This window comes from Condylura cristata, unplaced genomic scaffold (assembly GCF_000260355.1).
Source record: "Condylura cristata isolate star-nosed mole 26May11 unplaced genomic scaffold, ConCri1.0 scaffold00013, whole genome shotgun sequence".
Lineage (NCBI taxonomy): Eukaryota > Metazoa > Chordata > Mammalia > Eulipotyphla > Talpidae > Condylura > Condylura cristata.
In genome coordinates, this window is record NW_004567114.1 from 41,160,398 (window position 1) to 41,186,534 (window position 26,137).

Here is a 26,137-nt window from a genome sequence, read left to right on the forward strand (position 1 = left end):
AAAAAAAAAAGTAAAAATGTTCCAAGGGTTCAGAATATAGGTCAGTTCAACAAAATCTTTTCTTTTACTGATGTAAACAAAATATGCTCAAATCTTAGAGTTCTAATTCATTATGACTATTTAAAATCCGAAATTACTGTAGTGTTAGACTTTTACTATTTTTAGTTTCTTGTATGGTTATTTGAGCAAAATCCTACTTCTTATTGCTCAGATAATTTTCTTTTGGCACAATACTATAGCTTCTTTAAAAATATGTGATGTCCTGCAGTGTGTCCATTCATTATAATGCCAGTGAATAGGTCACCCACATCAATAAACTTGGAGATGATGATAGTACGATGTATAAAAAAACAAGGCTTATTTTTCTCACTAGCTATAAATGGACTCATTACCAAAGATAATTCAAACAAATATTAAAAAATCACACTGACTGCTCTAAAGTTCTATACAAAACAAAATTAACACATTACTTAATACCAGGAGAATTCAATCATTTCTTCTCATGGAATCTATACTAGCCATCACATACAAATCTATGTCTACAGATGACGGCACTGTCCAGAAAGTGTCTATTTCTGAGTTTATCTTTTACATGTTTATTTAAGAAGCTGGAAGAATCTGTTCATAGGAAACAGAAAATTGAATTCAAATTATCTTAAGAGAGGATCACTAGTATCTTTGGTTCAGATTGCTGAAAATTAAATGAGTTTGTAATATGCCCAGAAGTTCACCAAATTAGGAAACATGGTTTGTTAAAAAGTTCACATTCCCTAGTCTGAATCTTTCTGACTGCAATCTTTCCAGTTCTTCTAAGCAAGACACTGTTTTAACTTTTTATTTTTTACTCAAAGGATAAATATTTTTTGTTGTTGTTTAAGGCCTTCAAATAAGAAGATTCCAAGAACCCCATTCTCCTGGCTAATGGTAATCTCCCCTTTTCCTGCTATCAAATGGTCACTTTAAAAAATTAACAATATGACTTTCATACAAAAAATTCCAAACCATGGGTTAGAGATTTACTTAGCTAATTAATGAGGCATAGTAGGAAGGTAAAGCTAATTAAAAACATCAAGATGGTGATTATAGGAAATAAAAGACACAATGTGGAGAACTATCAAATAAACAGGGAATAAAAATCTAGATATTTTTGGTTTATATAGATATTTATAGTTATATTCCAACAGTGCACCAGTAAAATATATGAAGTGATCCTGTCAGAAGAGGAAAGAGATTTTAAATGACCATATATTTATCTTACCTACTATTATAATTTTTTTGTGATACAGTTCTCTATCACAAAGGGTTATATTGGAGGACAGAAAGAAATGAGGAAACTAGTGTATTTTTTTAATTAAATTTTTATAAAATCACTTTTCTTTAAGTTATGCCTGGGTAACCATAATATGGGATATGCCTTTTGAATTATAAAATCTCCCAAAATATTTCTTTTAAAAATCTTAAACATTTCCATGTATACACTGATCTGTGAGGGCTGCCAACTATGGGAAGATTTGTTCAGCTATTTAAAAAAATTACTTATATTACTTATATTTTTATTTAGGATAATTTGATTTTAAAAAGTTATATTTAAAAGAAAAAAGTTAGATTTAAAAAAATTGAAGTAAAATTTGTTTATCTTATACATTTAAGGTTTATAGCTTTATAAATAAACATCTATATATACTACATTATGCTACCAAAGGTCTAGTTTCCATCTTTCACTATATCCAATTTATCCAATTTATATTCTTTTATCCAATTTATATTCTCCCTTTTCTCCTTCCCTTCTCATAACCATTATTTTGTTCTTGCAACCTGGGTTTGTTTTTTTGTTTGTTTGTTTTCTTTTTTTGTCTTCTACATATGAGTGACATCATATGGTGTTTGCCTTTTCCCCTCAAATGCTTCTTCACTTAGTATAATAGCTTCTAAGCTGTTATTGCCAAGTGACAGGATTTCACCATTTTTCATGGATGAGCAATATTCCATAGTGTAGGTATATCACAGCCTCTTATCCAATCATCCACAGGCACATTTATATTGTTTCCAACTCTAGGCTACTGTGAATGTTTTGAAAAGGGGGATGCATGTATGTATGTAGTGTTTTCTTATTTGGATAAATGCCTGTAGTGTGATGACTGAATCGTATGGAATTTCTATTTTAACATTCTGAGAATCCTTTGCACCAATTTATATTCCCACAAATAGTGCACTAGGATTCCCTCTGTCACATCCTCATGAATACTTGTCTCTTTTATTTTTGACAATAGGTATTCTCACAGATATTAAGTCATTTCTAATTATTGTTTTGATTTGCATTCCTCTAATGATAATAAACGATAAACATCCTTTTGTGTGCCTATTGGTCATCAGTATCCTTCTTCAGAAAAGTGTTACTTCAGATCCTTTGACATTTTTCAGTTGGATTGTTTCTGTTGTTATTGAATTACAGGAGCCCTTTATATATTTTGTATATTAGCCCATTGTCAAATGTATAAATACAAATATCATTTCCATTTAGGAAGTTGTCTTCTCATATGAATAATAAGTTTTTTTAGTTTATCTACTCCCACTTGTTAATTTTTGTTTTTGTTTTCTTTGCCATTGTAGTTGAGCGCCCAAAGACATCTCATAGGCCAATGTTATAGAGCTTATCACCTATATTTCCTTCTATGCATGAAAATGTGCAGATCTTAATATATTTATGTGAGTTTGGCAAATATGTATTCATGTAAAACATGCTATGATCAAAAACAGGTCATATCAGCCCAGAAACTCCTTTTATTGTACTGTTTAAACTCTTCCCTTTGCAGCAACAATTAATTTGATTCTATCATCTTAACTTTATATATCTTTACATTTTATAGAAGTAGAATCACTATTCTTACAACATGCATTTAAAAAATATATCTATTTCTGAATGTCAGTGATCCATTAATTTTTACAACTAGATATTATTGTATTGAATAACTACAACAAAATTTCTTCCATTGGTGAATCTTTGGGTTACTTCCAATATTAAGCTATTATAAGTAAAGTTTATTTAAGTGGTTATGCATAATCTTTTTATGTCAGATGTTTTTGTTATTCTCATATAAACACTAAAGAGTGGAATAATTGGGTCCTAGAATAGTTTTATGATTCATTTCTAAATTGCCAAACCACTTTTAAAATTTTAGACTCCCCTGAGTTACATTTGCTTTACATTCTTGCCAAAATGTTTTATTGTATTTTCAGTTTTACTCAACAAATGAGTGATTATCATTATCTCATTGTGTCTCCTATTTGCATTTCCCCATTAAGAACTGTTTTCATGTGACTGTAGATAATTTAATTTTTTTTCCTAAAAGGATCTATTTAAATATGGTACTTATTTAAATCTTTCATAAGATTGCAATGTCATTATTGATTTGTAGAATTTCTTTCTATATTCTGGATATGAATCACTTGCCAGATACTTTCTCCTAGTCTGTGACTTATCTACTCATTTTAACAATTTACTAATTGCTTTACTAATATCTTAAGGCCATAGGCTATCACTAGGTGAAAAATTAGTAGTATCAATTTTCTATCACACAAGTATATCTACAATTTCAAAGCCTGATGAAATAGGGGGAAAAAAAAGTTCATTTGTTGTCATGTCTAGAATGAGGGCAGATTTGGAAGAGAATATTTAAAGTCTTGGGAATAAATAAAGTTGAGTGGAAGAAATAAGGACCACAAATGGAAAGCAGCATAACTTGAGCTTCAAAGTAAGGATGGGGAGGTAATAATGTATGAAGTACGAACAGACCTGTTCTACTGAATGAAAATTTACTGTTGGCTGGGAGCAAAATATAGAGGGAAAAGCACTAGTGAAAAGCCCTCTCTAGAGGGAAAGTGGAGCCTTCAGGTCAGAAAGCGAGCTCTCCCAGCCCTCTGTTCTTTTTCCTACAATCTGCATTATGAGATGTGGATAATTCTATCTCAAAATAAATAGACGCAGCAAACATTAAAAGTCAAAAGCAGTAAGATTTAGCCATAGTTTAATTCAGTATCAGTTAAGATAGAGACAAGGTAAGTGATGAAAGTTAAAACCAAGAGTTAGTTAAAAATCCCAATTCTACTTCGAAAAGAGTATGCTCTTTTAAAATCTTTAAGTACTATTACTGAATTGAGCATGGTGGGCTGACACATAAGAAATATGAGAGCTAGGTAATTTTGACAAAAAGTGCAATTATCATTTGGGTGTGGCAGAAGCCTTAAGTGTATAACCTAACAGCATAATAAAGGGAAACAAACAAATACCAAAGGTTAAAACCAATCACAAGGACAATGAGTTTTCATAAAATGGAATCACTAACAGATGTGGATAAGCAGCCAGAAGCTTAGAACAGGCTACTGATCATACCTGCTTGGGTAGACATTTAATGGAAGTAAAACAAAGGGAGAAAAGCTTCAGGTGCTAAGCATTCCCTTGGATCTATCCTCATTAACAAAAGTACTACTTTGCACATCACTTTTCTTAGATAATTGTTGAGCATAAACATGGTAACGTTTTACATATGGGAATGTTCTCAATTTCTTCTTACTTAAAATTAAACTTTCTAGGGTCCTCCCTGGTGGTGCAGTGGGTTAAAGTACAGTATTAAGAAGCTGAAGTCACTTCAGCACACGTTCAATCCCCAGCCTGGGAGGTGATCCCAGATAGTGCTCAGACCTCTCTTGACCCACCTACTGCTCCCTCAGCAGTGTATTTGTCAGTCAGCCTGTTCTTCTCCTCACTCTGTCGCTGGTGAACACTCTCACTGCCCCTGCACCTCTAGCCTGTACCCCAGTTCTGTAATGCATAAATATGTAAATCTTTAAAAAACAAACCAACCAAACAAACAAACAAAAACCACCTTAACTAGGTCTCCCTGGTGGTATAAGTGATGAAGTCTCAGTCTCAGTCTCAGTCTCAGCACTATGAAGCTATCAGCAGCAATTGAAGCACAGAGTTCAATCCCCAGCCAGGGAGCTAATCCACATGACACAGCAGATCTCGTCTGTCTTGCTCATTGCTCCCCTCAATGGTGTATTTCAGTCAGCCCATCTGTTCTGCTCCCCACTTTGTCTCTGTAAAATCCTCTTACCCCAACCCTACATGTCTGGCCTAGACTCCAGTTTTTGTATGCATAAATAAATAAAATAAAACAAAAAACAACTTCAACTATCTTCTTGGTCAATGTATTGTTTTCCTTTGTGAGATGTGTAATTAAATTTATAAAGTTGTACTACATCATTCAATGAAATCGTATCTTTATGTAAGATGCTTTTTTCTTCATAAAGTGACATTGAACTTTTTGTTCTGGTTCACTGATATACATCCTGAAAACAACAACAACAAAATGATTTGCTCTTTACAACACTTAGGTACAAGTCTAAATTTTATAACTATTATTTAAACATATCTATTTGTTTATTTTCATAAGCTACAATTTTTTTTGAGCACCTAATATGTGCCAGATATTCAAGAAGGAAGGTACTTTCAGCATAGTATCTAATTTAATTATCATGATGTTTTTTATCAGCTGAAGTTTCAAGGAAGTTAGGTAATTTCCCTTAGTGGTACACAGCTGCAAATTAAAATTCAAAGAATTAAAGTAACGTCTCCAAGTGATTAAACAGCAAATGACAATTAAATGCAATGTGTTACTCTGAATTGCATCCTAGATCAGGGCAATAATATTTCCATAAAAGCTATTAGGATGATTCAATATGACTAAAGTTCTATTTATATATAATATTCCCTGAATTTGTTCTAAGGTTATATATGGAAACATCTTTTTTTTTTTTTTTATGAAAAATATATTCAAACGTACTTACTGGTAAAAGGACTCTGTTGGAATCTGTTGTGGAACCATCTCTTAAAGGCACAGGCAGCCTTTCTAATATGTCCAAAGTAGACCTTGTTCAATAAGTGTCACTGTGACTTGGGGACCTAAAGTTAAAGGAGAAACTGTTACCATTACATAACGAATGCATATTACTTATGTTTAGGGATAGTTCCAGAAACAATCTCTTTATCAAAGAGACATAGCTTAAGGCAGGGCATACACCAAGGGAACGTTTCATCCAATAAAGTAATCTCTTTGTCATGAGAAGTCTCTGCTTTTTTCTCCTTGGTGCCTCAGGTCCCGAAGCTGGGAATTTATATCACTTTTCTCTTGACTAATGGTAGGACCTGCATAATCATTGTAGCTACACTTTCTGGTGCATGTGATCAAATTGATCTTTCTTTGCTAACCTGTCGGATGCCATTTTGTTTGCTTATCCAGTTTAAGCAGAACCCAAATGGGTAAGAGAATTTCCTCTGTGTCCTGGAAATGTCAACAACTTACATGAAACAACTTGCTGAGAAAATAACAATATTAATTGTTAGAAATTCAGTATTACAGAGACAACATTATTTAAGTATGCTATGTATATATAGTCTCAAAATGTTATTAACTGCTGAATTAATATTTTTCATAAAGGATATATAGGAATCATCTTTATATATACATAAACCTCCTGTATTTTAAAATTATTTCAAAATTAAAACTTAACAAATCTTAAAAGTATTAAACATTAGTATGTCAATAGTGCCATATATTTCTTCCTAGTGTCTGTGAAGGCTGTACACATTGATGATTGTTGCATAATGTATGAGCAAAATTTGCAATCTTACTTTTGATTCAAAATATTTTCACTATAAAGAGATATCCTCCAGATTTTTGAAGTCTCCACTAATATCTTATATGCATGAGATAGTTTTAGTCCCTATAGCTGTGTTCCTGTTCTCACAATACCATAAAGATATGCTACTAATTACAGATCAAATAAGTATTTCTTTTATGGTTCCTTTTTCTCCAAAAGCTATGTTTTATAACTTAAAAGGAAAATGTGTAAAATGAGTGTTTTTATGAAACAGAACACTCACACAAAATCTTTCTTTTTAAAATTAGGTATGTTACTATATCTGCTAAAGAAAGATTTTGCCCTGAGTACAAGGATGATGTCTGTCTTTTTTCAGGAATGGCCTTTATTTCTTCTTCCAAATATAAGTTGAGGAATGGCAATGTTTATTTCTCTTCTGCTTTGATGCCAAGCAATAGTTGAACATATACAGAAATTCATAAGTAGTCAAAATATTTCTGAATTTAAACATAGTTTTTTATGTGTTGAGAGGAGAATATTTTAATTTTGTTAATTCAGAATCCAACTTGATTCTGTATGTTTTAACATACAAAAAAATCGTGTGACAGCTTATATGCAAATAATACATAAACTAAATATTATGATTTAGTGTCTCATTACAAAATTGGCTATAACCAACTCTATGGGGAAAAGAAAATTTATTTGGAATATATATGCCATACTAGTTATGTGACTTTAGCCAAGTTACATAACCTCTCCTAACTTCTGTTTCTTAATAAATGAAATAGGAATGTTATACATACTAGAATAATTATAAATATTATCATCATTGTTTTTCTTCCTCGTAAAGTGTACAGTTGTGCTGCTCCCCTCAGCAGTGTGAATCTGCCTGCTCTGCTCCCCACTCTGGCTCTGGTGAATCCTTTCATCCACCACACACCTCTGGCCTGTACCCCAGTTCTGTAAGCATAAATAAATATTTTTTTAAAGTGGAATAGAGGACTGGGGTTCCAAAGAGAGAGGAGGGGTGCAAAAGGGAAAGGGAGCAGAAGCTCTGTCATTTCATCTTTCTTTGTGCTGTGATAGACTGTAAATAGCTTTCTTCAGTAGGAAGGTCATAATCTTAAATCTGGGGAACACTCCCAATTTTTATTGTTCTAGGGAGTTAAGGTAAAGTTAATTATAAAGCATGTTATTTAACAATTTGTGAGTTCCATTTTCTTCTTCAATCCACAGCTTAGTAAACATTTATTGTGGAGAATAAAAGTTTTAGTTGACAGAAAAGCATCAGAGACCCTACAGGCACAAATGAAATATAACTCTGTTGATATCTGTAAATAATAACCAACAAATGATGACTCTAGAGAGTTTTATAATATTTTGTCTGTGTACAGTGGCTTTTCTTGAAATATCTCAGTGGACTTTATTATGAATCATAATTATTATCAAGCTTCAAAACATCCCTGAGTTATTTTGGTTTTTTTACTATTGCAAGTAGTAATTGGAATATTAATTTTTCAAGGTCATTCAAGGAGTCAATGGCTGAAATAGGGCTAGAATAAATGTGTCTAACTCAAGTCATCTGATAAATATCACCATGAGTTTACAAGGATTTGGTAAAGAACATTAAAGTGCCAGAACAAATCATGATTGAAAAAAGAAGTATACCACAGAGATATCAAAGAAAGCAACATTGAAACTTTTAATTTGTGAAGTTTAAGAATATCTACCTCAAATAAGAAGACTTCCCTTACCTCTCCACATGTACTCCATATGCTTAATAATTCAACACAATAAAGAAATTACAAGAAAAAACCTAAATAGAATTTCTCCAGTGTATCATATTTTAACTGAAATATCAGTAAAACCAAGAAAGGTTTTCTTTCTGTAATCAATAAATAGCATAGGTGGTATTACTTTATATAAAGTCTACAAATAGGCCCTCCCTGGTGGCGCAGCGGGTTAAAGCACTGCACTGAGAAGCTAAAGCCACTTCTACATGAGTTCAACCCCCGCCTGCCCCCGGAGGCGACCACATGGCGAGCCAGACCTCTCCTGACCCGCCCGCTGCTCCCCTCAGCAGTGTACTTCGTCCATCTGCCTGTTCTGCTGCCCACTCTGTCTCTGGTGAAGCCTCTCACCGCCCCTGAGCCTCTGGCCTGTACCCCAGTTCTGTATGTACAAAAAAATAAATCTTTAAAAATAAATAAATAAATAAAATAAAGTCTAGAAATAAATATGTAAATTAAAATGTAGTTTTTTAATCAAATTTGGATGTATAATCATTAAATTTAATTTAAAAACAAATTAAACATAAAACTTCAAAACTTTAAAAAATATACTTGGACAAAGCAGTATTTACATTAATACCTTTAAAAATTTTAATTCATAATTAAAAAAATGTCAAGTTTCTCCTATTCAAGAAATAAAATATCTTTTATTAATGTAAGATAACTTATTGTTATATCCTCAATCTGTACTTCTTTTTATATGCTTCATTCACACAAATATACGTATATATACATGTGTATATGTTTCACATGCTTCATTCATACAAACATATGTTGTATGTATGTATATGTTCACATGTATGTACATGTGTATGTCTATATACATGAAAGGACCAATGAAGTAAAAATATACTGCTAAGTAAAACTTGAATTAATTTCCATTTTTCTCTCACTTTTACCATGTTATTAAATACACAGTTAAATGCTACAAATACATTTCTTTTACTCAAATCACACCGAATTAAAGAATAGAAACATAATTTTACATTTGTACATCTTAATAGCAACATAAAAATCAATACATCTAAAAATTAACCAAAAATTCAGAACAAAATTTATTGTTAATACACTGCATATTTCATTAAATTTAGAAAACCATCATCCTTTATACATTTCATGTGTTATTATCAAGATAAGCATAATCATCAGGGTTTATAGATTATTTTTCTTCTAACTTTCTCAAAATGATTTCTCAGTTAGATGGGGTAGAATTAAATTGAACTCCAAGGTTATAGGGGAGCAGAACAGGCAGATCGACAAGGTATATTGCTGAGGAGAGCCATGAGCGATATAGGAGAGGTCTGCTACCATGTGGGTCACCTCTGGGCTATCATAGAATGAAAATTGAAGTGGCCATGGCTTGGCCACTTTGCAGTGCAGCTCTCCAACCTGCTGCATCACGAGGGAGGGCCCTCTACACAGATGTTTTCAAAAGCATAGGTTATCACCAAACCACTGGTTACATATTTTTCCTAGATCATGTCCCTAATTTTGTTCTTTTAATCTCATTTGGCTAACGAAATGAGTGTCAATTAATCAAAGTTCATAAGAATAGAGGATATTCTTGAGACAAATAAGAGTAATACAATGTCTTTAAAAAAGGCAATGATATAAAAAAATTCCCTGAATAGAGTAATTTTTTGTACATAAATCTTTCGATCCCAGTCAATTTGCAATCAGTTCAATTCCTCTTGATGCTTTTTTTTTTTTTTAAAGATTTATTTATTTGTGCATACAGAACTGGGGTACAGGCCAGAGGCTCAGGGGCGGTGAGAGGCTTCACCAGAGACAGAGTGGGGAGCAGAACAGGCAGATTGAGGAAGTACACTGCTGAGGGAAGCAGTGGGCGGGTCAGGAGAGGTCTGCCACACCATGTGGTGGGGCAGGCGGCAGGCGGGAATCAAACTCATGCGGAAGCAGCTCCAGATTCTCAGTGCTGTGCTTTAACCCGCTGCGCCACCAGGGAGGGCCCCTCTTGATGCTTTTTGATGGACAAAATGTCAAACCATTTTGTAGTTTTCTATAAAGCCCATTTTTGCCACACAGAATACTTTGTATCAATCATTCCATTCACAAAATGCTAGTGATCCAACAGTCTAAACTACAAAAGTGAGGTCAAGAAGAAAACATAATTTAGCCACTAGTAAATACAATACAGGTGGGTAGCATTGTTATGCCATTTCTTTATAAAACAGACCAGACTAAGTTTCACACATCTTTGGTGGTGGTATGGTGTAGAGTTGTTAAGAAGATAGTCTTTCTGGTTTTAATAAAGTTGATTCTATCATGCTTATATTTGCAACAATCCATGCCCAAATAAATCCTCAATTACCTAAAAAGCTTATCCAGAGCTACAAATAAATGGAGTTGCTTTTTTTTTCTAACTATATGTCATACCTCTATACTTCATGATTTGTTCTTGAAAATATTTTTTTTTATTTTTTTAAAAAAACTAAAGTTTGATTAATATAATTGGAAGAATTCCAAGAGGGTCTCCATGATTAAAAATACAACCCTCTAGCGCCCAAGTATTGTATAACCAACTCTCCTTCAGTGTGGATGAGTCTTATGAAAAATGAAAACATAGGACAGGAGACAACTCCTTTATTAGGTTATTCTCCATGCAAAATTTAGGGATTTTGCAGAAACAAGGTACATATAAGTTATTAACTTAATATACATTAAAAAGAAAGATTATTCTGAGTGAATCTTTTAAAGAACTAGTAGCAGTGATGAGATTTCAGAAGTTGAATTAATTCGATGTAGCAGAAATGCACTCCTTCAGTCCTTGAAGAAGCAAACAGTTATCCTGTGAACTTCCAGTGAGATGGTCCTGGAGTTGGGTCCAGAGAACTGACAGTGATTTCTGGCCAGAAATCAGCAAGACTGGGATATGAGTCTTATAACCACAAGAAATTGAACTTTGCCAACAACCAGTAATCTCTGTTCCAGAAAAGAGACAGTAGGCCAAGCCAGGAACTTGATTCTTGCTAGATAAGATCCTGAGAACTTGTGGCCAGACAACTGGCCCTCAGGACTTGTTAGATAATACATTTGTGTTGTTTCAGTTACTACACTGGATAATTTGTTATTCATCAGTGTAAACTGATAAAACTAGTAATCTAATTTTCAACACAGTTGTAAACATTCAACTTTGAGACATGGGTACATGTCCAGGGACTACTGAGTCAATTGCATAGAAAAATTTCAGGGATATAATACAGATTGCTAAAGCAGCTACATTAAAGGTATTTTATAAAATCAGGTTATGTCTCCTTAAAAGAATATATACTTACCAAGAAACAGTAATGGACATATTATTATCTTGAAATTTAGATGGATAACTTAAAAATATCAAGACTATGCATTTTGTCACGCAGCCTTGTAAAGAATTAAAGGAACAGTGCCCAAGATTTCCAGTATGTTTTAACAGCCAAAAGGCAGTACAAAATGTGAAAAATCTCAGACTCACCCCCCATCCTTCATCTCTTCGACTATGTATGCTAAGCATTCAGAGTCTCATTTGCTTTATTATACTCTTTTAGGTTAAGAAAAAAAGGAATGTATCATGAGGCAAATCTCAGTTGATTACATGAAAGATAACTATTTCAATTCTTCTAAGAATTAAAATGAGAAAAAGCTTCAGCAATTGCTATTGCAAACACTGGTTTGGGCCCTCCCTGTTGGTCTAACAGGTTAGCACACAGCACTGCAAGCTAGCCGTAGCCCCTTCAATGAGGGTTCTATCCCTAGCTCGGCCTCGCCTCCGCCACGTGTTGATCCATGTGGCGCGGCAGACTTCTCCAGACCCACCGGCTGCTCCCCTCAGCAACGTACTTCGTCAGTCTACTTGTTCTGCTTCCCACTCTGTCTCTGGTGAGACAGAATCCTTTCACCACCCTTGCGTCTCTGGCGTATTCATAAATAAATAATTCTTTAAAAAAAAAAAACAAACACTAGTTTATTTAGTTATTTTTTGTATACTTCATTAGAAAATGGAATATGAGGTGGTTTACAGAGAAGGCATATAATAGGTAATTAAACAAATCAAAATGTCAAAATTGATGAAATACATAATAAAACAAAGTATATTTAGGGGAAAAACCTCTAATATTCTATGTAATAATTAATGAGGGTCTGGAAGTTTTACCATTAACCTCTTAAAGAAACAAGGTAACAAAACCAATTTCAATATCTATAGTGGACAGATATATGTCACCTATTAAAACAGCATGATTTTTACTTCTGAGATCTTAAGAAAGTTCTCTCATGCTCAGAAAATACACTGTATAATGTACACAATCTTAGGTAGCAATTCTTCATTAAAATGGACAGCCCATTCTTAGCAAGTTCTTGCAAAGCAATTTGAAAGGACAGTTTGGCAAATTACTTTTTCATATAAAGTCCTTATTAAATTAATAAAGACAATATTAAAAAGAATACTGAAAAGAACAATGAACAGAGATATGAATCTTTAATTTTTATACTGTAGACAATAGATGACTAATATAAAAAACAATCACACTAGTAACCAAAGATATGTAAATTAATGCAAGATAACATGCTATTACAATTACTACAGGTTTTTAAATAATAGCATACAGTATGACGATATTGAGCACAGTGTTATTTAAAGACATTTATTGTGTGTGTGATGCAGAGCAAATTGTTCATTTATTGGGAGGAATAATTTGCCATGGGCATTCAGCACCTTAAAAATGTTCACATCTTTTTATTTTTTAAGATTTTTAAAAAAGATGTATTTATTTATGCATACAGAACTGGGGTACAGGCCAGAGGTGCAGGGACAGTGAGAGGATGCACCAGAGACAGAGTGGGGAGCAGAATAGGCAGACTAAACTACACTGCTGAGGGGAGCAGCGGGTGGGTCAGGAGAGGTCTGCCTCCTCTTGTGGATCACCTCCAGGGCAAAAATCCAACTCATGCTGCTGAAATGGCTTTAGCTTCTTAGTGCTGTGCTTTAACCCACTGCATCACCCGGAAGGGCCCTGTTCACATCTTTTTTGACCCAGAAATTTACTTGATGAAAACTATTCTGTGAAGTTAAAGCCAAATTTTGGGAAGTTTCTCTTTTTTGGAAGTACTGTTTATAACACACACTAAAAAAAACATAGAACTTCCTTAAATATCTACTAGAATACTAGTTCTTTTTTAAAATGCTTGTTTGAAAGTTTCAAACTATTTGATAAATTCTTGTAATCTAGAGTGGAAAACAACTATGGCACAGCCTTAGAGTTTATATTATGTTTACAACTATTTTTAGATATATAAATATGAATATACATATTTTAAATATGTGAAATATAATGAAATTAAACAATATGTATGTCTTTAACATAGACAAAATTATCAAATATAACTATAATATAAATGTAGGGGTTAATATAGTATAATTAAAAAGTAGGTTTAAGAAATTCCACTGGGAATTGTATTGTTATCTAGAAAACAAGTTAAAGTGTAGGTGAGGAGAAAGCAAGTAAAAATAGACCAGTAAGGGAAGACTGAAGATAAAAGTGGGTTATGTAAGCGCATAATAAATAATAAATGCTAACTGTTGTTTTACAGTATTGGTTAGCACACATGTTTATTTTTGTTCTCTATATTAGTTAAAATTTTCTACAAAGAGGAAATAATATTTCTGTGGGAAAAAAGTTAAATATTACATAAAGTAAAATAGTGCAATAATAAAAACTCTTTCTCTTCTTTGTTCAAAGTCATAGTAACTAAGTTTGGTCTATATTTTGTATACAGAACTATTTGTTCTGTAGAGAATATCAGTTCAATGTTAACTATATTACAGAATACAAGCATTAAAACTGATTCAATTTCCAATTATAAAATTCCTTGTTTCCATTCATAAGTGTGCCCAACGGAGCATACTTAGGAATCAGTATTACTTGTGTACTTCTAAAATAAAAACGTACTATTATATGACTGTGAACACTTAGGAAGATCATAGAATTTTCAAAGTCAAATTTAATTATAAAATGAAAAATGGCTACTGAGCAGAAGTACAAAGTACTCAGTCAAGCATTTTTGAGCACAAAGTAGCATTGAGTGTGAATAGTGTGAACACAAGTACATTCTTCAACAAAATTCTAAGACACAGTTTAGTGAAAAGTCAATAAAACTGACTAACACAATGATTGCAGAGTAAAGTCACACTTCTTATAGAATATCATTTCAAAGCAAAGGTATGCTAGCCTAAGAAATAAAAAAAAAACTAACTAAATCCTTTTTTGCCTAAGAAATAAAAAAAAAACTAACTAAATCCTTTTTTATCTCCAGAATAAGAGGTAAATCCCAGGAAAGTAGAATTCTAGTCTGTATTAACTGCAAGTAGGAATACAACAGAGAAAAAAAGTAAAGCTTTAGTTATGCCTAAGCAAAGTTTTTGAAGATGACTACATTTTAAACTAGAGACATACTTCAATTATTTGTGACATTATAGTATCACTTACTGTAATTCCAAGTTAATATCAATCACTAGGAGTTATTTTAGGATTTATGACATTAAAACATCTAAATAACTACATAATTTTCATTATTGCATTGTCATTTAAATAACTTGCATCTTAACATTATGTTAGTTTCACATGTTCATCACTGAAAAATCTATGTGTGTGTATACTACATTTAGTAGTACCAAGTAGATCCAAATCTATAGTCTTCTTGTCCCAGACAGGATAGTTTCACTTGGCCTCTTGCCTCATTTCAGTAAGGGTCTCAAATTCCATTAAGATTTGGCCCTCCCTGGTGGCGCAGCGGGTTGAGGCACTGCACTGAGAAGCTTAAGCCACTTGCGCATGAGTTCGATTCCCGCCTGCCCCGGAGGAGTCCACAAGGCGTGGCAGACCTCTCCTGACCCGCCCGCTGCTCCCCTCAGCAGTGTACTTCGTCGATCTGCCTGTTCTGCCCCCCACTCTGTCTCCGGTGAATCCTCTCACTGCCTCTGCACCTCTGGCCTGTACCCCAGCTCTGTATGCTTAAATAAATACATCTTAAAAAAAAAAAAATTCCATTAAGATTTAGTGAAAGTCGGGCCCTCCCTGGTGGTGCAGCAGGTTAAAGCGCACAGCACTGAGTCTGCATGAGTTCAACCCCACCTGCCCTGGAGGAGATCCACATGGCACGGCAGACCTCCCCTGCCCGGCCCACTGCTCCCCTCAGCAGTGTACTTCTTCGATATGCTTGTTCTGCTCCCCACTCTGTCTCTGGTGAATCCTTTCACCACCCCTGCACCTCTGACCTGTACCCCAGTTCTGTATGCATAAATAAATAAATCTTTACAAAAAAAATGTAGTCAGTCACTGACAAAAATGGGGGTTGGTACATCTAATTCTCAAGCTACAAATGTCAATGTGGAAGGAGCTGAATATTGAATACAGATTAACTCCATCATCTCCACGAAACCTAAGAATTATCTATTCTTACTGATCTAATCACAATATCTCATTATTTTAATCACTATTTACTCCTCAACTCATTCCGAAATTGTCTTTTTCAGGCTCACTAATAATTTCCTTTGAGCTAAATCATGGTCATTAAAAAATGACTTTCAACTCCATTTCACAGTAGTATTGGACACAGTTGACTACTCCCTCCATGAAATGCTTTATTATCTTGGCTTCTGGAGATACACATTTACCTGTTTGCTTTTTTCTTACTGATTAACAGAACATTTCCTTTTAGTTTGGCAAATAAACACATTCATAGTACATAGATAATACAGAAACTTCAAATAGGCAAAGTTAGAAAACTTTTTAAAGAAAGGAGTAGTTTTGAAGTATTTTCAAGCATAGATAGATTTCTTACAGGCAGTTGGGAAACAGCACAACTTCCATTTGAAGAGATTTTCCATTTTCCAAAGCAAAGAAAAGAGAAATTGGTAAGTACTCAAACTGTTTAATTCATGCTTGTTAATTAAATTGAGTTTTTTTTCAAGGAAATGATCAAAAATACTCTATTTCCTTTCTGGGACCAAAAAGGAATTAAACACTTCAAGATAGCACAGATAAACTTTTAACCTTCCTTAATGTCAAGGAGAAATGCAATTGAAATACATTTCTGCCAATTTTTATTTTCTCCTACATGATACTCTAAATGGCTCAGAAAGCTAAATTGTACCAAATAGTTAAAATGATAATTATCATTTCATTATCTTATAAAATGAAAAGCAGATATGCATACACATATCTACAAATATTATGCAGGAGAGAATGGCAGAATTTTACCTACAGATATCTAAATAAAAATAAACTTATGATGCATATCTGATGCTCAGTTGACTGAGAGGCCACTGTAACTCAGTGAATCTTGCATCTAATATCTGGACAGTAAAAATGCAATGAATCACTATAATTAGAGGGAGCAGCACTTGAAAAGGGGATTTTATAGTACTAGAGGCTGTTTTGATTTTCTGACAATAAACATTTCAATGATTGTGGGGAAAATTTTCACAGCTTTAGAAATGCTACATAAATGAAAGAACTGATTTTTGATCACTGAAATCAAACTACTGAATCCAGTCCAATTAATATTTGTCACTGTAGTAGATTATGGTGGGTACAAGGATGATTAACCTAGCTTCCTGTACTGAAAAAGGGAGAGAAAGGACTCAAAATACATGATTAAAACTTAAGGCACAAATTGTTTAGATTGTTTGACCTTATGTTTTTGGAAAGGCCATTTTTATTAAATGCAAAGTAAATGTTGATGTCTTTTAAAAACTGCAAATTGAGATAGCTTTTTCTTATTGGTTATCTGAAATGTAAAAGTGGGTGAAATGTCACAGTAAATGATAAAGTAAGAGCTGAGAGGTTTCACCACAGTAGGATGGAGGAACCTGAGATGACCTAGTTTTCCTAAGCATGCAGGTGCCTGTGTACATGAACTCAGCTGATGATAAGAAGCACTCAGTAAGTAAGGTGAGACACCTCTCTGTGGACATCCTGGCAAAAAATGTTGCCAGAGATTTTGGAAATAGGCATTTTGGATTTTGAACTTCCACTGGAGCATTTAGGTGGAAGAAGTTAAAAAACCTATGCTCAGGCCATACTCTTCCTTAGCTCCCTAACAAATTGCATTTAGAATTTGCAAAATGAAAATATATTTTATTACTAGTAATAATATTCAAAAGTCATGAAATATTGAGAGGCTTACAGGTGACCTAGAAATTGTTTTCTAATTAGAGTCTTGTACAGAAATAAAAACATAATGAAATGACTTTACATGCACTCACAAGTAAAACAAAAATGTCATCTAAATTCTGACTGATCTGGTCAAATTGTGGAACAATAATTAGTATGATCTATTCTTTATAACTTCTAGTCTCAGTTTCAGTCATTACTAAATAAAGAAGTGAGAATGCATTGGCATTCTAATAATAACTCAAGTAAAGGGCTGTCATAATCAGTGATAATAAATGAAGCAAGTTGGACTATGTATCAGTTTAAAATGGAGGAATAAAAAACATAATCAAAAACACTCTCTGGACATCACCATGAAGTGCTGGTGATTTCTGTCAGATCTCACAGATTAGCACTCTGCATATTACCATGTTTTCTTGCCTGCCTCCCCCCAAACTTAGACACTTGATTTTATAGCAAACTGAGAAGGGTTTCATCTCTCAAGAGGGTTTCCAAAAGCTGAAATGACTAAAACATAAAGTCATGCTGTTGTTTAATTGATTTACAGTGAGAAATATATCTCTCCCAGAGGGTGGCATAACCACACAGTCAGATATAGACAAGAGCCAATTTCTACTCAGATGGATGCTTGTCAGGCATGAGATTAGAACAAGAGAAGAGAGATTAATGCAGGTAATTATGGCATCCAGCTGAGACTTGAATGAGTTTGCCAAGGGACTGGGATACTGAAAACCCCGTGAATAGGATCCCCCTTCCTTCAGACAGTGATTGGATAGGCACTTTCAACATCCTGGTGAAAGCTTCATTATTTTTGAATGATTTATTCTTTAAGCTATGAATGAAAAATTTATATCTCATTGTTATACTTTGTTTACACATGTTTTACCCAGTTAGTATCTAGTTTTATTTGGTGATGAATAGCTATTTATTAGGCTATAAATATGTATCCTTTCAGATGGGTATGTTTATTAACTAAGTAGCTTTCATAAGGTAACCTTATTTACTTTAATAGTTGGTGAAATGTTTCTCTTTCTAGTCCTTAAGTGACCACCATCCCTACGGTCCCTTGCAACACATGGTTTAGACAAAGAGAACTTCCTTTGCAAGATAGCTTGACTTGTAAAGCATAGCCTCTTTGTTATGTTTTACATTGTAGAGCCATGTTCCAGGGAATGTCTCACTGCTTTCATATCTTTTAACTCTTATTATTATGAGTTGAATGTCTGCCAAAAATCATATGTTAAAGCCCTAACCCCCAATTTGATGGCATATGAAAGGGAAACTTTGGGAGGTAATTAGGGAGAGATGAGGTCATGAGGGTGGGTCCTACATGATGTGATTAGTTCACTGTAAGAAGAGACTCTAGAGAGCTTGCTCTTTCTACACACACACACACACACACACACACACCAAGAAGTCATGTAAGCAAGAAGATCAATATAAAAGCACTGACCTCTTTTAATTCCTCCACTGCATATAGTCACAAATAATGTTGAATGAAGATTATGATTTTTTTAAAGATTTATTTTATTTATGCATACAAGAGCTGGGGTATAGGCCAGAGGTGTGGGGTAAGGGGGAGCTCAGGTGAGATGACTCACCAGAGACAGAGTGGGGAGCAGAACAGGTGGATCTACTGAAATATCCTGCTGAGGGGAGCATTAGGCAAGACAGGAGAGGTCTGCTGTGCAATGTGAGTTAACTCAGTGGCCAAGGATTGAACTCATGTTGCAAAGGCTGCTGATAAGCTTCATAGTGCTGAGACTTAACCCCTTATGACATGAGGAGAGCCCAAAATTATGATTTTGAAGAGAAATTTATGTAAGCTTAAATTATCTACATTAATAAGATGTTATGGAAAGTATGTGTAATAGGATAGTGGTACAAAGTGAAATCATTGTCCTTGTTAACATTAAACTTGTGTTTAATACTAAGAATAATCTTTTACTTTGAATACTTTATATAAGGTAGAAAGTAATGAGTAGATTTCAAATATTTGCAATATACATATATATTTGGAAAAAAAGAGTTTTCATTTCTAGAATTTATAGAGCTTAATAGGTCAATTTAAAAAAGAAAAATTTCATATATAATGGTCAAAAACTTAAACAGGCAATTTGTGAGAAATTGTGATTGTTGAGATGATTGAGTAATGAACTCTCAGACATTGCTGGTGGGACTGAAAAATAGTATGCTCCTTTTGAAAAATTGTGTCCCAGTTCCCAAAGTTAAAGATGCACTTATCTTGCTTTCCAGTAATCCCATTCCTGAGTATTTACCCACAAGAAATGAAAATGTATTTCTAAAACATGACTTGCATGAGGATATAACAGTTTTATTCAAACTACCAAAAGCTAGAGTATTAAATATTAAACAACCATCACTACATGAATGGCATATTCAAACAGTGAATATGTACACTCAGTAATAAAAAGGCAAAGAACTATTAATCCACAGGACATAGATGAATGTCAGAAATATTATGTGAAAAGTGGATACAGTAGAATTTGGGGGGGGTGATGGCAAAATTTTCTATCCTGGTAGAATATTTCTGTCAAAATTTCAAATTGTATTTACATCTAATTAAAAACACAGCTTAATGCAAGAAGTTACACAAATAAAGAATAAGTGCTAAATGATGCATTTTATGAACTTTCAAAGAAAGTCAAACTAAGTTATTGGTGAATAAAATCAGAAAATATCTTGGCTCAGGCTAGAGAGATTGATTAGGAAAGGAACCAGGGAATTCTCTGCTCTTGGGTTATTGCTCTGTAATCTTCACTGGGGTGGAAGTTACAAGAGAGCCAACATTTTTCAGAATCAATTGAAATGAACATTAATGCCTGTCCATTCTTTAATCAGACCTAAATATAATAACATAAAAACAGATTACTCTCCATGTAGGGATCCAAGTTTACCCAGCAAAGTTTTCTGAAAGGAGCAATAGTTGTTCATTGCACTTTAAATGATCTTAAATGTGTGAATTGGTTTTTAAAGTATTTTGTTCCATTGGTCAGTTTCTCTATTTTTGTGCAAACATCACCAGTTGATTAAATGCTACTTCATAATTAGCCACAATATCACATGGTACTATATGTATTTAAATCTTCCTAATTTGTTTTCTTCCAAATTTAGCACGGTTGCCTTTGTGCTTTTACATTTGAAATACATTTTAAAATAAGCATGTCAGTTTACACACACACACTCTTTAGTATTGCTTAAAACCTGTAGATCAATTTGGGTAGAACATAATCTTTATAATACTGAGTCTTCCAATTCATAGACATTTATTTAGGCCTTCTTTACTTCCATCATTGTTTTGTCATTTTGCTGTGAGGAAGTCTTACATAATTTTGTCAGATTCATTTTTAGATATTTTGTTTCATTTGCCTGTTGTAAATTCTACAATCGTTAAAATGACATTTTGTTCTTGCTGCTGATATATAAAAGTATATAGGTAGATTTTTGCAGATTCATCATAATCTATAAAGCTTGCTAAATTTATATCAATCTTGTATCAACCCTCATATTTTATTAGTATGTTTTATTTTCATATGTACAATCATATCATCATGCTGCAAATAACAGTTTTATACTGTTTTCAGATATATCTTGTTTTATGATAGCAATGATAAATTTCTAGATTACTTGCTAAGTGATACTTGCTAAGTGAAGGAAACAATTCATATACTACCCAGGTTTCCTCAATTTTCCCTCATATTTTTCCTGCCACTGTAAAGTAGTATGGATTTGGGGGACATGTAGATGCTTAGCATAGTAGCCCTGAATATTTAGGAAGCTTTATATAAATAAATTGTGTGTATGTGTAATTATCTAAAAGCAGAATTAAATATTTATTTTTAATTCTAAATATTTTTATTGTCATTGTTAATAAATACTAACTTACTTTCTGTCTTAGTTTTTTATTACTGTCAAAACAAATTAGCACAAATTTAGTGGTTTGGGACTACAAATTTATGATCTCACAGTTGTGTAAATCAGAGAGCTAGCAGCTAGTTTTTCTGCTCTACACTGCTTATAGCTGCGGTCAGCGTGCTAGCAGTTGGGCTCTTTTCCGGAGCCTCTGAGAAGAATATATTTCCAAGTTCATGCATATTATTGGCAGACTGTTGCGTGTGACTGCAGGACTGAGGTCCCTGTTTCCTTGCTGGCTGTCAGCTGGTGACTGACAGCGATTCCAGAGGCCTCTCCTGGACCCTTATATGTGAGGGGCTTCAACTCAGAGGCAACAATGGCGCATGAAATCCTCGGATTTGGAATCGGGTTTTCCCTCTCTCTTTCATTGCATCTCCTCTTCTGTGTATACATTGAAAAAATTCCTTGCATTTAAGATCCCAGGCCTTTAGAATGGGCTCATCTGGGTAAGTTAGGACAATGTCTGTAGTTTAAGGTCAACCATTTTACTTACATCTTTAAAGTCCTTTTTGATAAGTAATGTAACATTTCAGGCATGAGTGTGGACATCATTTTGGTTGGATAGTATTATTTAGACTACTAAAGTTTTCAGTCTCTTGCAGAAATTTAAAGGGACTGGTCTTTTCTGCCACTGAATGATGTGCTTTTAAAACTCTTCATTATTAATAATAACAAATGTATATTTCATTACATATGAATTTCATTCACAATGAGACAAGAACAAATTTAACTCTGGTGACTGAGAGTGGCACGAATATCAAATTTGGGGTCAGCCTTTTATGCTATGAAAGGAGAACTGTCAAACATTACATGGAGGCCATTAATGCCATATGATTTGGGTTCATAACAGGTTGAAAATTGTGGAAATGCCCACAGTGTCTACGTATACAAATCAAAATCTAAGCCTGTAAATACCTTAGGGGGATAAAAGTGAAACCTCAGGACACCAATTACAGACAACTGTTTAAGCTATAGCCAATTGATAATTTTCTTACTCTGCTTTTTCTTTATAAAAGTCCCCCCTTGGTTCCTGTAAATAAGAACATATCTAACCACTTCTGGTTTGGTACAGTTCAATTAGAAGAGATTTTTTTCCTCCATTAAATTCCTAGATTACTTAAATTGCCTCAATTTATATTTTAACTATATGTGCCTGATGTGTATGTATACACACACACACACATATGTAGGGAAGGAAAGTGTGAGAAAACAAATGAGACAAAATGTTAACAGTGAAATTATATCACTGTTCTCCATATTCTTTCATTTATTTTCAGTTAGTGTAATCATTTCAAAATAAGAGTTATAAATGAAAAGACTTTCTTCTAAGAGGGGTCTTACTGGTATGGTAAAAATGTTCTAAAATTGAACTGTAGTATGATTTGATTTACTACAAATCATTGAATTGTATACTTAAAGATAGTGAAATTTATGTGTGCAAATTATCAGAATAAGTGTTTCATTGCTAAAAATATTAAAATAAATAACTTTCCAGTAGGAATTGTCATTTTTTTTTCCTTCAGAACAAAGTCACACCTTATACACCTCTGCTGCAATATCCACTGCTATCATTCTGTGATTTCCCCCTTCTGTACTAAGACAGTGTTCTCTGAGTATTAATTCTCTTTCATGAGTTTCCTGTGGAATGATCTGGCTTTTGCTTCTCTTTACCCTATGGTTTTTAAAGTAGAATCAGTCAAAATTATGTGCCTACAATTCCAGATGTTCGATCTCTAGTTAGATGTTTACATCAAACAAATGATTATGCCAAACATAAAGTAAAGAAATTACCACTATCAGCACATAGCAAAAATAAGAGCCACTGCCTAGAAAATGAAATTGACCAACAAGAATATTGAGTATTATACATTTATATATTTATAATTTTACTTTTTCATTCCAGCTCATTATAAGATTACTTTTGTAGATATGCTTAATGGAATCTACTTAAACAAGGCAGAAAATGGGAAAACAATTGCTTAGTACCTTCTGACATGCTTTATGGAAGATCACTACCTTTTCCAAAGATCACAAGGAGCATGCACTTTCAGATGTGTGCAGCTGATTCTTCTAAGTTATTATTGACTTTCTGACATCCAAAGGGCAACTGACTCTTCCCCTATTGACTTATTTAGTATAAGAGTTCTACTTTTTCCAAATATAAATGTGCTCTCTTTTCCTCATATTTTTTTCTCTAAAAGGTATATACTTACAACTTTCTATTTAAATCTTCAAATTTTCTAAGGAAATGTTTATATTTTCCTACAGCTATATTTTCTGAGCTCCTTTGCACTGTGTATTAATGACTAATAAAGCAGAAACAAAAGTAATTTTTAGAACAAATGAGTCCTAGGGCTACGCATGGTGTTAAAAGAAAAGGATAGACTGGGAAAACTCTGGTGGGTACCAAATAATTAATCCTATTATTTAGGGGCTCTGTGTGATCAGCCCTAAATTAATCATGTTTTGCTTGCCTCTCTAGGTGTGTTTTATATTCAAAATAAAACCCAAAAAGGAAATTCTCTCATTCAAACTCTTCAAGTCATAAAATATGAAATTCAAGGAGAAATTTTACAAGGCTAGTGAGAAAAGTTTTACAGAGAAATGTATCAGGAACATAAACCAGCAAGGGAATGTAAGTAGTGAGACCTCATCCCCACACCCAACCCTCATTTCAAATTATTTATTTGAATCATTCAATCATGTATCTGGAGTTCAAGGTCATTTTGTAAAATGGACATAATAATGTCCTGTTGTCTGAAAAGAGATAGTTTATTCTTCTAATATTTGTCCAAACATGTAATTGTATGAATAGAAAACATGAATATATATATAGGCAATTTCCTTTGACACAATATTTTTTTCAAAATATTGAATGCAATTCTATATAACTATCTGAAAAAAATAAGCATACAATCCTATATACAAAATTGCATAGTAATTGTATAATATTTATATAGGATATACAGAATTAATATTATATAATGGGAATTATAAATTCAATATATATTATATAGCTACTGTGTAAGTCAATCTATTAAACATCTACCTGATTACTGAGATAGAAACAATAAGAGAAAATTTTCTGTATTTATGTTGGTTCTCACTGAAGTATAGCATTATGTAAAACTTTCATTTCTCATGCATGTCTATATTTTACAAATGTTTTATAATTAGTACATACCACTTTTGCTAATCTCTCCTTATTCATCTTAATATTTACCTTCATCTGAAATCACATAGTTATAATAATATTAAATTGTTGGAAGATAGGCCTTTGGAAAATTAATCATCTAAGATATAGGTGTTTTAATGATTCCAGTAATGAGATTTGTTAAATAAATGACCCTCTTGTCATAAAATAATTTTAAATAAATATTTAAAAATAAATTAAATTGAATTACCATGATTATAATAAAATAAATCTAAATTATATATTAATTATGCTATGTATACAATACATGTGAAACTAAAGATACAGTACCTTTTCAAAACTTTATTATTGTAATTCCATTGTTAAGATGTCCCATAAAGAAACAAAAATCATCACAGCATGAAAATTCCTAGTTAATGCCCATTAGTTAACAAAAATATGAGTAAGACTGATAAAGAAAGATAAATGCTACGTTATATAATTATATGTGAACTATAAAGAAAAAGAGGAAGTGAACACATAAAACGAAGCAAAACAAACTCTTAGGCTCTGATGACAATATTTACCAGAAGGGAAGGAGATGGGAGGATTGGGTAGAAAGATTCAATTGGACAGTATCTCGACTTTTGGTGACAGGAACGATATGTCATATACATTTTTCAAGGCATGAAGCTATAATTCTGAAAGTTACCAGTATTTTTAACTAATGGTACATTAATTAAATAAATTAAAAATAAAACAAAGATGAATAAAAGGCTATAATATTGCCTTATTGCTTTATTTTTTATTATATTTTGAGTAGAACATTGCCCTAAAGTGAGTGTACACACACATACATTTTATATTCCCTCAGTTAGATCAAATAACTATATACATTTATATATTTCATCCTTAAAATATAGATGGACATAATAACCTGATTAAAGACTTAAATCTCAAATAAATTATATCATTCTAAATCAAGTGCTTAGTCTCTAGGTTAATGCTCTTCTCTGTATTGGGAAACAAAATTCAGTTGCCATTTCAAGACAGATATTCTTATCTTTCATAAAATCAATTATCACTAGCAGGAGAGGCATAATATTAGACTTGCATATTCAGGAGATACATGCACTACTCCCACCAGGCATAAGATTTTATACAAAGGGGTACAAATAGTACTAATGGATAATAACAAATCTTGAAGTATTAAAATATATTCTTTTAAAAGGAAAATCAGAAAAGCACGGGAAAAATTCCATTACCTGAAAAAGGCAAGGACTTTGTTCTTTCTACAAAATAAATTTTAAAAATTTTATGAGTATAATGCGATATATTAAAACAAATAATTATTCCTATTGTTAGGTAAATTGAATCCAGATCAAATCATATGGCAATATCCATCATAAAATACATTCCCTTAATGTATGTATTTTACTTTTTTTTTT